Here is a 12067-nt window from a genome sequence, read left to right on the forward strand (position 1 = left end):
AGCCCCTTCCTTGCTGGGGAGTGTAGATTTTATCTTAGTTACTCATTGAGCGTGGTGGGTGGCAAGAAGAAGCTGGTTTCCTAAAGACAGGAGACTTGTTCAGGGCACAGAAACTCTGCACTTTCAGCCGTGTAGGGGCAGAGCTGGGGAAGCCGTGCAGGAGAAGTTGGAGGAGGGTGGGGGCAATCTTGGTTGCTCGACACAAGCAGGGTGCAACAGTGTGGGAGAAGGTGCAAAGTGGGGGTAGTGATGGAAAATTATTATGGGGTGGAGAATGTTCCTTTTATATAATCAGTGGTTTATATAATCAGCAAAAGCCTTCTGCAAAGGTGAGTGGTGTGGAAAGAACAAACGGGGGAAGAGGAGGTCTTCTCTTTCAGAAAGGATATGCCTCCATTTTAGGAACAACAAAAGGAACCCGTACTTCACATCCTGGACTGAATCTGTGGAACTCATGGTCACTAAACAACAGAATGTAGTATCTGCCACAGCATGTAGTGATCTTATTTATTTATTATCTCTCTGTGTAAACCGCCCTGAGCCATTTTTGGAAGGGTGGTATAGAAATATAATAATAATAATAATAATAATAATAATAATAATAATAATAGGAAATTGCCCAAACACCAGAGGCACAAAAGACCAGCTGCTGATTGACAAAATGATTTTAGAAAACTGCAAGAGAAGAAAAACAAATCTAAGTGTTGCATGGATTGACTACAAGAAAGCCTTCGATTCATTGCCTCACGCATGGATACTAAAATGTTTAGAAACAACTGGTGTCAGCAAAAACATTCAGATATTTATTTAAAAAGCAATGAGCATGTGGAGTACACAGTTAACAATCAATGGCGAGACACTTGGACAGGTTAGCATTAGAAGAGGCATTTTCCAAGGGGACTCACTATCCCCTCTGTTTTTGTAATCGCCATGACCCCACTTTCACAAATACTAAACAAAACAGGCCTCGGATACCAAACATCTAAAACATCAAGTAAAATCAACCATCTGCTGTACATGGACAATCTGAAGTTGTATGGAAAGTCCCAGTCAGAAATCGAATCACTGCTAAACACTGTCCGTATATTCAGTAGCAATATAGCAATGGAGTTTGGACTAGACAAGTGTGCTGCATTAATAATGAAAAGAGGAAAAATAACAAAAACAGAAGGAATAGAACAGCCCAATGGAAGCAAGATCAAGAATCTGGAAGAGAAAGAACATTACAAATACTTGGGCATTCTCCAGGCTGATAACATTGCACACACTGAAGTTAAAAGAAAAATTGGAAGTGAATACATCAGGAGAGTTAGAAAAATCCTCAAGTCCAAACTCAATGGCGGGAACACCATACAAGCCATAAATACCTGGGCTATACCTGTTATCAGATACACTGCAGGAATAATAGACTGGACCCAGGCAGAGCTAGAGACACTAGATTGTAAGACCAGGAAAATCATGACCATCAATCATGCTCTGCACCCCCACAGTGATGTAGATAGGCTCTACCTCCCTCGCAGCTCAGGTGGAAGAGGAATGCTGCAAGTCCATCAAACAGTAGAGGAGGAGAAAAGAGGCCTTGAAGAATATATAAAGGACAGTGAAGAAGATGCACTTCAAATGGTCAAGAACGAGAAACTATTCAACACAATGAAACAAAGCAGGCCTACAAGAAAGAACAAGTCAAGAACCGAGCAGAAAAATGGAGAAATAAGCCATTGCATGGTCAATATTTGCACAATATAAGTGGAAAATCAGACATCAACAAGACCTGGCAATGGCTTAAGAATGGCAACTTGAAGAAAGAAACAGAGGGTCTAATACTGGCTGCACAAGAACAGGCACTAAGAACAAATGCAATAAGAGCAAAAGTCGAAAAATCCACCACAAACAGCAAGTGCCGCCTTTGTAAAGAAGCAGATGAAACCGTGGACCACCTAATCAGCTGTTGTAAAAAGATCACACAGACTGACTACAAACAAAGGCATGACAAGGTAGCAGGGATGATACACTGGAACATCTGCAAAAAATACAAGCTACCTGTAGCCAAAGATTGGTGGGACCATAAAATTGAAAAAGTTGTTGAAAATGAAGATGTTAAAAATATTATGGGACTTCCGACTACAAACAGACAAACATCTGCCACACAATACACCAGATATAACTGTAGTCGAGAAGAAAGAAAAACAAGTCAAAATAATCGACATAGCAATACCAGGGGATAGAAGAACAGAAGAAAAAGAAATAGAAAAAATCACCAAATACAAAGATCTACAAATTGAAATTGAAAGGCTGTGGCAGAAAAAGACCCAAATAATCCCAGTGGTAATTGGCGCCCTGGGTGCAGTTCCAAAAGACCTTGAAGAGCACCTCAACACCATAGGGGCCACAGAAATCACCATCAGCCAATTACAAAAAGCAGCTTTACTGGGAACAGCCTATATTTTGCGACAATATCTATAACAACTGACAATAAAATTCAGCCATCCCAGATCCTTGGGAAGGATTCGATGTCTGAATAAAACAAACCAGTCAATAACACCTGTCTGACTGTGTAAACAAGCAATAAATAATGATGATGATGATGATGATGATGATGATGATGATGAGATGATGCCATGCATAAATGTTTTTTTAGAAGCTGGAGATAAATATATGGGGCAGAGGTCAGCGCTGTGATAACCAGTTGACTTGATAGCCAGTGAGGTCATCCATACAACTGAAAATGGAGTAGGACAAGTGTCCTACCCAGGGCTTGGGAGCCATGCGCTCCCAATTTTTGATTGAGAAGAAAGCTGGTCTTGTGGCCACAAGCATGACTTGTCCCCTTAGCTAAGCAGGGTCTGCCCTGATTGCATATGAATGGGAGACTTGGTGTGTGAGCACTGTGAGATATTCCCCTCAGGGGATGGCAGCATCTCCAAGATAGGACAAGATTTTTTTTTTTAATAGGACAAGATTTTTTTATTGAACCAACAAACTACCAAAGCATACAGTATGTTGCCAAAGCACAATTATATACAAAGTGGTTGTTTGTACATGATACAGGTGAAACTCGGAAAATTAGAATATCGTGCAAAAGTCCATTAATTTCAGTAATGCAAATTAAAAGGTGAAACTGATATATGAGACAGACGCATTACATGCAAAGCGAGATAAGTCAAGCCTTAATTTGTTATAATTGTGATGATCATGGCGTACAGCTCATGAAAACCCCAAATCCACAATCCCAGAAAATTAGAATATTACATGGAACCAAGAAGACAAGGATTGAAGAATAGAACAATATCGGACCTCTGAAAAGTATACAGTGTACTGTGCTTGATTGGCCAGCAAACTTGCCTGACCTGACCCCATAGAGAATCTATGGGGCATTGCCAAGAGAAGGATGAGAGACATGAGACCAAACAATGCAGAAGAGCTGAAGACTGCTATTGAAGCATCCTGGTCTTCCATAACACCTCATCAGTGCTACAGGCTGATAGCATCCATGCCACACCGCATTGAGGCAGTAATTGCTGCAAAAGGGGCCCAAACCAAGTACTGAATACATATGCATGCTTATACTTTTCAGAGGTCCTGCCTGCAACCTTAGAGAAGCCGCTACCAGTCTGTGAAGACAATACTGAGCTAGAAAGACCAAGGGTCTGACTCAGTATATGGCAGCTTCCTTCCTATGTTCCTAAACAAGTAGGCAGGAGGAAGGAGATGGGTTTGTGTGAAATCAAGGGAGGAGAAAAACTGGGTGGGTAGGGCAACGCCATCCTACCCAGCTTTCATCCCCAGCATTTGACCAAGGCAGGAGGAAATGCTCCTGCCCACACAGCCCCCAAACCGCTATTTTGTGTGAATGATCTCAATGTCTGGGATTAACGCCAGGCAGGAAATGGGTCTTGCTGTCATGTCTCTCTGCACTGTGTGCACTGCCTCATTGAGCATAGCATTTCCTGAGAGTAGCCACTGTTGTTTTTCCGAGGGCTGAGGCCTTGAAACATCAGAACAGCCCTGCCGGATCAAGCCCACGGAAGCCCATCTAGTCCAGCATTCTGTTTCACACAGTGGCCCACCAGATGCTGCTGGAAGCCTACAGGCAGGAGTTGAGGGCATGCCCCCTTTCTCCTGCTGTTACTCCCCTGCAACTGGTACTCAGAGGCATCCTGCCTCTGAGGCTGGAGGTGGCATATAGCCCTCCAACTAGTAGCCGTTGGTAGACCTCTCCTCCATGAAGTCATCCAAACCCTTCTTAAAGCCATCCAGGCTGTTGGCTGTCACCACATCTTGTGGCAGAGAATTCCACAAGTTGATGATGCGTTGTGTGAAAAGTGACTTCCGTTTGTTGGACCTAAATTGAGAGATGGTGGACAATTGAGCCAACCCAGCACTGCAGCGCTCACCTTCTCAGGACATCTCCTTCAGCCTCCACTGAAAGGCAGGATCCTGTCTGCACATCCTTCTCCACTCCCCGAGCAAACTGCCGTCCACCCAATTCCTCGAGCCACAAGCTGAAAGCAGGAGCTGTGCGCTCTCCTTTCTCAAAGGACTCCTTCCAGTCTCCCTTGCTGCTCACCATGCCTGGAAATCTCTGCTAGAAGAACTCTTGCATGGGGCCATTCAGTTGCGCTCTTCCTTTAAAACCCTTCGCTTCATAAAGCAGGGGCTTCCAAATGGGCCCCCAGATGTTGTTGAACTACAACTCCCATCACCCCCTGCCAAAGGCCATTGTGGCTGGAAATGATGGCAGTTATGGTTCAACAACATCTGGGGACCCAAGTTTGCGATCCCCTCTTATCAGGCTTTTGGTTTAGCCCCTTAAGATCAAACGACAGGTGGCGCTCATTACACGCAGTCCCAACACCCACAGTTTAGCGTGGAGACTCAACCTCAGTAAACAGGGTAAAACAAAGGATTAAGATCCAGGTATCTGCAGTTCCTAGGTGGCCAGAAATGACCTCTGAAGTCATTTCTGGGCACCATTTTGTGGCTCTTGTGTTACCAAAAAAAAATCCACTTTTTTGTGTGCAGAAAATTTGGGGCTTGGGGGGGGGCATTGCTGGACAGCTGGAGACCTCGAGAGCCTAGTACATGGCTTTTTTGCTCTTCTTTCTGTCCTCCAGGAACCTAAGCCCCCCAATTCCCATTCACTCAATGACTTGTTATCCACAGTTTCATCACCCACAGTGCTAGGGCAGAAGAGAACCGCTGCAAATAACAAGGTCCCGGTACACTGTATGGTTGGAATAGGTGATTGTGCCCCTCCAGTGCTAAGCAACTGCTGCAGGAGTCCCAGATCTGGATCTGGACCACAGCATGGGGGATCTTTGAGTCTTTGCCCCCAACATGGCCGAATCCAGATTGCCCCCCCCCCCATGGCTGCTGTTTCCTCCAGGAGGGAAGCTACCATAATAGCAGCTCCTAGAAAACAGCAGCAAAGGCTTAAAGTCCCCCTCCCTCAAAACCTGCAATTCGGATCAGGCCCCAGACAGCTAATATTTAGCTTAAAAAAAAAAAAAAACCACATGCAAGCATTGACTGAGCACTTGTTGTGGTGTGTTTGATCGCTTTGCCTCCTCTTTCTCCCATTCATCTTTGTCTCTTTCTTTCCTCTACAAAACTATGGTATGGCCGCACCTGGAGTACAGCGTACAATTCTGGTTGCCACATCTAATGAACATAAGAACAGCCCTGCTGGATCAGGCCCAAGGCCCATCTAGTCCAGTATGTTGTTTCGCAGGATGCCTCTGAGTACCAGTTGCAGGGGAGTAATGGCAAGTGAGAGGGCACGCCCTCAACTCCTGTCTGTGGCTTCCAGTAGCATCTGGTGGGCCACTGTGTGCAGAGGCGTAACTAGGGAAAATGGCGCCCGGGGCAAGCACTGAAATGGCGCCCCCCCACCCCCCCAACATACTACATTATACTTAGGTTTTTCCTCACAAGCGCCCGCCGCCAAGCCAGGCCACTGACTGGCCGCCAGGCGCCAGCAAAGCAATGGGGGGGGCAGTGCGGAAGGGACCGCTCATGGGGGAGGGGGCTCCGACACGCTCCCTTGACTGCTGCAGCGCTGCTGCACTGAGCAGGAAACATTTGTATTAACAAAAAAAAATTAAAAAAAAATTTTGTCATGGCGCCGCCCCCACGTGACCAGAAAAGATGGCGCCCGGGGCATGTGCCCCCCCTGCCCCCCCTATAGTTACGCCTCTGACTGTGTGGAACAGGATGCTGCACTAGATGGGCATCCTTGGGCCTGATCCAGCAGGGCTGTTCTTATGTTTGTACATATGCACCATGTACATGGATGGGGCCATATATTGCAAAAATCATACTGACAATAAGATGCATTTGCAGTAATACAGAGATCATTCAAGAGAGCAAATCTTCACAGTACAAAAGGGACAACAAAAGGAATGTGAGGGAGAGAGAAGGTCTTTCTTTCTTTTTAAACTCTAGTCAAAGCATGGATTTCCACATTCACGGACCCTGCATGGCGCTTTCCAGACTAGACCCTACAATGGAGTCAGGACGTATCTGTGTGCTTCCACACTTCCTGTGTCGTGACACCACAGTCCCTACCTGGACAGCAGGGTGTCGTTCACATTGCCAATGCCTTGTCTCGAATTTAATAGCTGCAATATAGAGCTAGGATGTTGTATATGAAAAAGTTGCTGGTTTTTTGGGTTGTTAGTTACTGCGAGACTGCACCCCCTGCTGTTGATGTTTTGAATGTGACTTGCCCAAACGGAGGCATTTTGCTGCTGTTGAGCAGCTAGTCTGGAAAGTGCCCACATGTTGTGGGAAGAGGGCTATAGCAATCTGACTTAGCAAAGAGATGCTTGGGATTGGGAAAACACACCACACTAATCTCTCTCTTCCTCTTCATTGCCCCTGGAACTTTGTGGCCACTGAGCCAGCAAGCTTGGTCATTGGTCTATGCGAGGTCTGTCTCTTTCCCATTTCAGCTTCAAGCGAGGTTCATCTTTACTGCTTCATTTCAGAGAGCAGCTTCCTCTTCACGATCTCTGCTGCCTACTGGCCCCAAACTAGGTCTTTTCTAGGGTATTTGTTTATTTATTTTACATTTATAACTTGCTTTTCCTCTGAGGAGCTCAGATGCTTATTTTTATCCTCACAACAACCCTGTGAGATAGGTTAGGCAGAGAGATACATGACTGACCCAGAGTCACTCAGTGAGTTTCATGGTTGAATGGGGATTCTCACAATGCTCACACTTCTAGTCTCCCATTGATATGCAGCCAGGGCAGACCCTGCTTAGCTAAAGGGACAAGTCATGCTTGTATCTGGGCGTATTTGCAGAGAAGCTTTGTTGACTAAAACAGATTCTTGTAGCACCTTAAACATGAACCAGTTTAATGTGGCATAAGATTTGCCACAATGAATCCGCTCGTCTTTAATTGCCACAAGATTCTGCTGTTCTTGCTGCAAAGGAGTAAGGGGGTATTGCATGTCTCAAAGCTGGTCTTGGAGAGCTGGTCTTGTGGTAGCAAGCATGACTTGTCCCCATAGCTAAGCAGAGTCTGCCCTGGTTGCATATGAATGGGAGACTTGATGTGTGAGCAGCACTGTAAGATATTCCCCTCAGGGGATGAAGCCGCTCTGGGAAGAGCAGAAGGTTTCAAGTTCCCTCCCTGGCAGCATCTCCAAGATAGGGCTGAGAGAGATTCCTGCCTGCAACCTTGGAGAAGCCGCTGCCAGTCTGTGAAGACAATACTGAGCTAGATAGACCAATGGTCTGACTCAGTATATGGCAGTTTCCTATGTTCCTATGTTTCCGAAGCCATTTCTGCCCTCTAAAAGCAGCTTGAGCCATGGCATCTGCCCTGACACAGATGAAGCTGCCATAGACCGAGTCAGAGCCTTGGTCCACCTTGCTCAGTATTATCTGCGCTGACTGGCAGCAGATCCCCAGAATCTCAGGCAAGGGTCTTTCTAACCCAGCCCTTCCTGGAGAGGCTGTCAGGGACTTGAACCCAGACAATCTGCATGCAAAACAGATGCGACCCCACGGAGCTATAGCCCTTCCCTTTATAGAACTCTTATTTAGGTTTATGTTCTTCAAATCCATAAGTTTGCACACACACCCCACAAACCTTGGAGAGATGCTGCCAGTCCTTGTAGACAGTTATGGGCTGGAGGGACCACTGGTTTGGTTTAATATGAGGTCGTTTCATATGTTCACCTGGAAGAGTCAGGGGTGTCGTGGAGGGGGTGGGCACGCAGGGATGGAGCACCTGTACTTCTTGGCTTCTCCGGCTGTTTGGGCAGGCATGGTGGCCATGGGGGCAGCTGTCATGGAGAGCACCTTCTGCACTTCTGAACTGGCAACTGCATCACTGGGAAAGGTGCAAAGGCAGAGAATATCGGTGAGATTAGGGAGGGGTGGGAGGGAAGAGGATCCCACCACAGGTCCTTCCTGGAAGAACAAGCCCTGATAACGCACTGAAGTGGAGATACAAGATGCAGGTGAACTCCTGGGAGATGAGCTGGAAATGCATTAATTAGCCCCGATTTTTATATTCTCACCCACAAGCACATACCAATAAGACCTTTTATGTGAGAGCACGTGTGGTAAAGGAACCAGAGAGGTCATCCCACCCCCTGCCCCAAGCACCAGTTATTAGGAGCTGATCAGACTGCACACAACATCTGGAAAGCAACAGAGCTGGGCTCGACCCCCCAAGGGACACAGCACATCAATGAGGAGCTCTGTATGGAACCAGTTTTCCTGGAGAAGGATGAGTCTCTTTACACCAGGGCAGGAAGGAAATGCTGTTGCTGTTGCTGCTGCTGGAGGAGGAGGCGGCAGACAGGGAGGGAAATGATCCTGCCCAAGCACAAAGGCCCAAGTCGGCTCATATGGCCTAGTGCAGGGCCCCCCAGATGTTGCTGGCGGATGACACAACTCACCCTTGGCCGCTGTGCTTGGAGATGCTGAGATTCTAGTCACTGGCCCATAGGAAGCTGCTGCCTTCTGCCAAGTCAGTCCATCTAGGTCAGTATTGTCTACCCAGACTGGCAGCAGCTTCTCCAAGGTGCCACCCATGTGCCAGCCAGTCTCAGAAGGCTTACCAGAGGCCGAGGGAGGACAGAGCAGGCAGGCAAGACCTCCACTGGCAAACCCACCCCCCTCCCCTGTGTTTGCCCAATCTGTGGTAGCCAAGGAGCAGCGGCCAGGTTCTCTGCACAGAGGCCAGCAAGGGTCTGCAGCAAGGGTGAGGCTGGATCAGGCAAGGCAGGCACTAGGCAGCTTCCAGAGCTGGGCCTGCAGAAGCACCCAGGAAGCAACCCCGAGGCCCACCGTTGTAGCCAGCAACTGACCAGGAAGAGGGAGGGGTTTCAAGATCCTTGAGAAGGGCCACGCCTCTTTCCTGGAGTTGCAAACCAAGTTTACTCCCAAGGAGTCAGCTGCTATTCCTCCTCTCGAGGAGACCTACTAGGCTCCAGGCTCCTGACAGCTAAGCGGGCACTCTTGCAGCGCTGGCGAAGGGCTTTGCCAGCTTGGTCACGGCGACAGGGTGGGGACCCCAAGCAGGTCCGGGGGTGGCACGTCCTGGGGGTGGCCAGGAGCTCCGGAGTCCCGGAAGTGCTGGGGAAATGAGCGGCTGGGGTGTGGCTGGGAGGATCCCCAGCGGGGCGTGGGGGGGAGGGCTGGAGCTGAGGGTGGTGGCAGCCCGGCGTTCTCCCCACCCACCACCACCACCACGCACACAGGGGAGCTCAGTGAAGCATCAGGTAGGGCAGGTCTGGCAGATCCCGGGGGACCCTGGAAAGGAGTCTTCCTTGGGGACAGGCACTGAGGCAGGTTCAGGGTCTTCTGCTGGGATGTCGTCCCTCAGTCCTCCTCCATTGAGGGCGAAGGAGTCCGTCTGGTGTGTTAGTATGATTGGGTCAGCCGTGGTCCGGGGGTCTCTGACACAAGGTTGCAGGCAGGCGTCTCTGGAGGCGCCAGGGAGGGAACTGGGAACCTTCTGCAGGCAGGCAAGCAAGCAGGCAGATGCTCCTCCCACAGTGCTGACATAGGAAGTCTCCCATTCAAATGCAACCCAGCATAGACCCTGCTTCGCAAAGGGGACAACTCATGCTTGCTGCCACAAGGTAGGGAGGCCTTGGCCTAGCAGCCCTCTTCAGGGATAACATTTCTGCTGGCCTCTTTGAGTTCTTCCATCCTGTCTTAAGGGCAGCGGTTCCTCAGGGAAAGGGGTCTGTACCTTTTGCTGGAGGGTCTTCCAGAGCTCTGCATGCATAAAATAAAACAAAACTACAGATACTGCACTGAGGGGCTGAAGCCAACCCCTGCCTACTTTATGCAACCATATTTGCATAGAATTGCTTGTTTTTCATCGTTTACCATTTGTTTTACTTCTACTAGTCACTAGGAAGGGCAAAATGAGCTCTATGGGGTGATGCTGTCAGATTTTCCCAGCCATTGAGGAGAGTCTCACGATGGGCCAAAAGTGGGCTAAGGGGGCCTAGCCCGCTGTGCGGTAAGCGTGAGAACCCCTGGGCTCGCAGGTGAGCCCGGTTTCCTCAGAGCAGGTCACCTGCTTAGGTAGCCCTCCCCTTAGACGTGTGTGCAGAGTGAGCGCTCCGCTAACCCTGTCTATTTGACTGTGTATTGCATGGCTCTGCACCACGGCAGCACACGAGGAGACCCCCGCCGGGAGGCTGAAACAAGCTTCCTGGCCCTGGGGGTCTCTCCAGGGCATCCTGGGGCCACGCAGTTCCCGGTCCCCGCAGCCCCCACCGGCACGGTCACGGAGCCGGCAGTCATGTGGGCGGCCGATCCGGCTGCCCAGGGCTTGCAGCGTGCTCATCTGCGGGGAGAACGAGCTAAGCCCGCTTTCCTCGCTAGCCCCATTCAGGCACCCTGGCCACACCTCATTGTCTACACACCTCCAAACCTTAGGCACTATAAACTTGATGTATGTTTAGAAAGGAATGCTGAGATGGTAGCCCTATTCACATGTTCTGTTCAATTCATGTGCAATCTGTGTATTGCGTATGTGTGTTCAGATCCGTTTGTACACACAGTTATTCACACATTAGGGTCAGCTCATGCACAGTAGTCTTCTTCTTCCTAGCTGTATCTTGCGTTTCAGAGGGCAAGTAGCCAGGATCCCTTTTAAAGTAAACACACATAGAGCCATTCAGACAAAAAACAGGGAGAGACATCTGCACACATGAACCACACAACAGAGCTCTTCTCCTGGTCCGTGACAAGAACTCCGGGGCAGACTGTGGCGAAGGAGGGCTTAACTTATCTTCCCTGCAGACGATCTCCATGGCTTCCCTGGGCGGGCAGATGGCTCGCCCAGACGACCAGAGGTTTTCCTGGCAGCTCCTGTGGTCAGGGTGCCGGGACGTGCCACCACGCATCGCCCCTGCAGCCCCAATAATGCCTAACAGAGCTCGGATCTGCACCGTCAAATGGACTTCCAGCTACAAGCAGATCCCATCCACAGGTTCCCCACCACCTCTGGATTCTACGACCATGAGTGCTGACCCCCCCCCTTTGTGCCAGCCACGGCTGACACACGATCAAAAAAATGAGGGTAAGGGAGCGTTTGCTCCCTTAATCTTGTTTAACTGGGAGGCTGCTTAAGCAGGTTTCCTGCTGTGCAGCCACTGGGATCGGGCTCGATCCCGGTAGGTTTTGCACGCACACGTGAATAGCCTCAATGTCTGAAAGGGGTTCTTGTGATGCTGAATTCTGGTTGCATATCCTTGACACCACGGTGGGGCACCTGCAGAATCACGAAGCGTTGGATGCCTCTTGAGCTGAGCTCCACTGCAGGAAGCTGTGCCAGTTGGATGACCTCTTGGAAAGGAGAGTCCAAAGATAGGAGGATGCACACTGTTTCCACAGCACGTCAGGCAGACTGAGCTCTTTGGGGAGGCAGCACCTCGGCTGAAGTCCCAGCCTGTTCCGAAAGGGAGCGGGTTCCAAGGGCCAATCCCTGACCGCCAGGCCCTGGAAAGCCCTAGCCTCTGACCCCTGTCTGATTCTGACTCTCTGCCTGCCCCTGGCTCCTTCCTTTGGGCCCTGCTTGCTGCC

Source organism: Hemicordylus capensis, chromosome 4, assembly GCF_027244095.1.
Source record: "Hemicordylus capensis ecotype Gifberg chromosome 4, rHemCap1.1.pri, whole genome shotgun sequence".
NCBI classification, from domain to species: Eukaryota; Metazoa; Chordata; class Lepidosauria; order Squamata; family Cordylidae; genus Hemicordylus; species Hemicordylus capensis.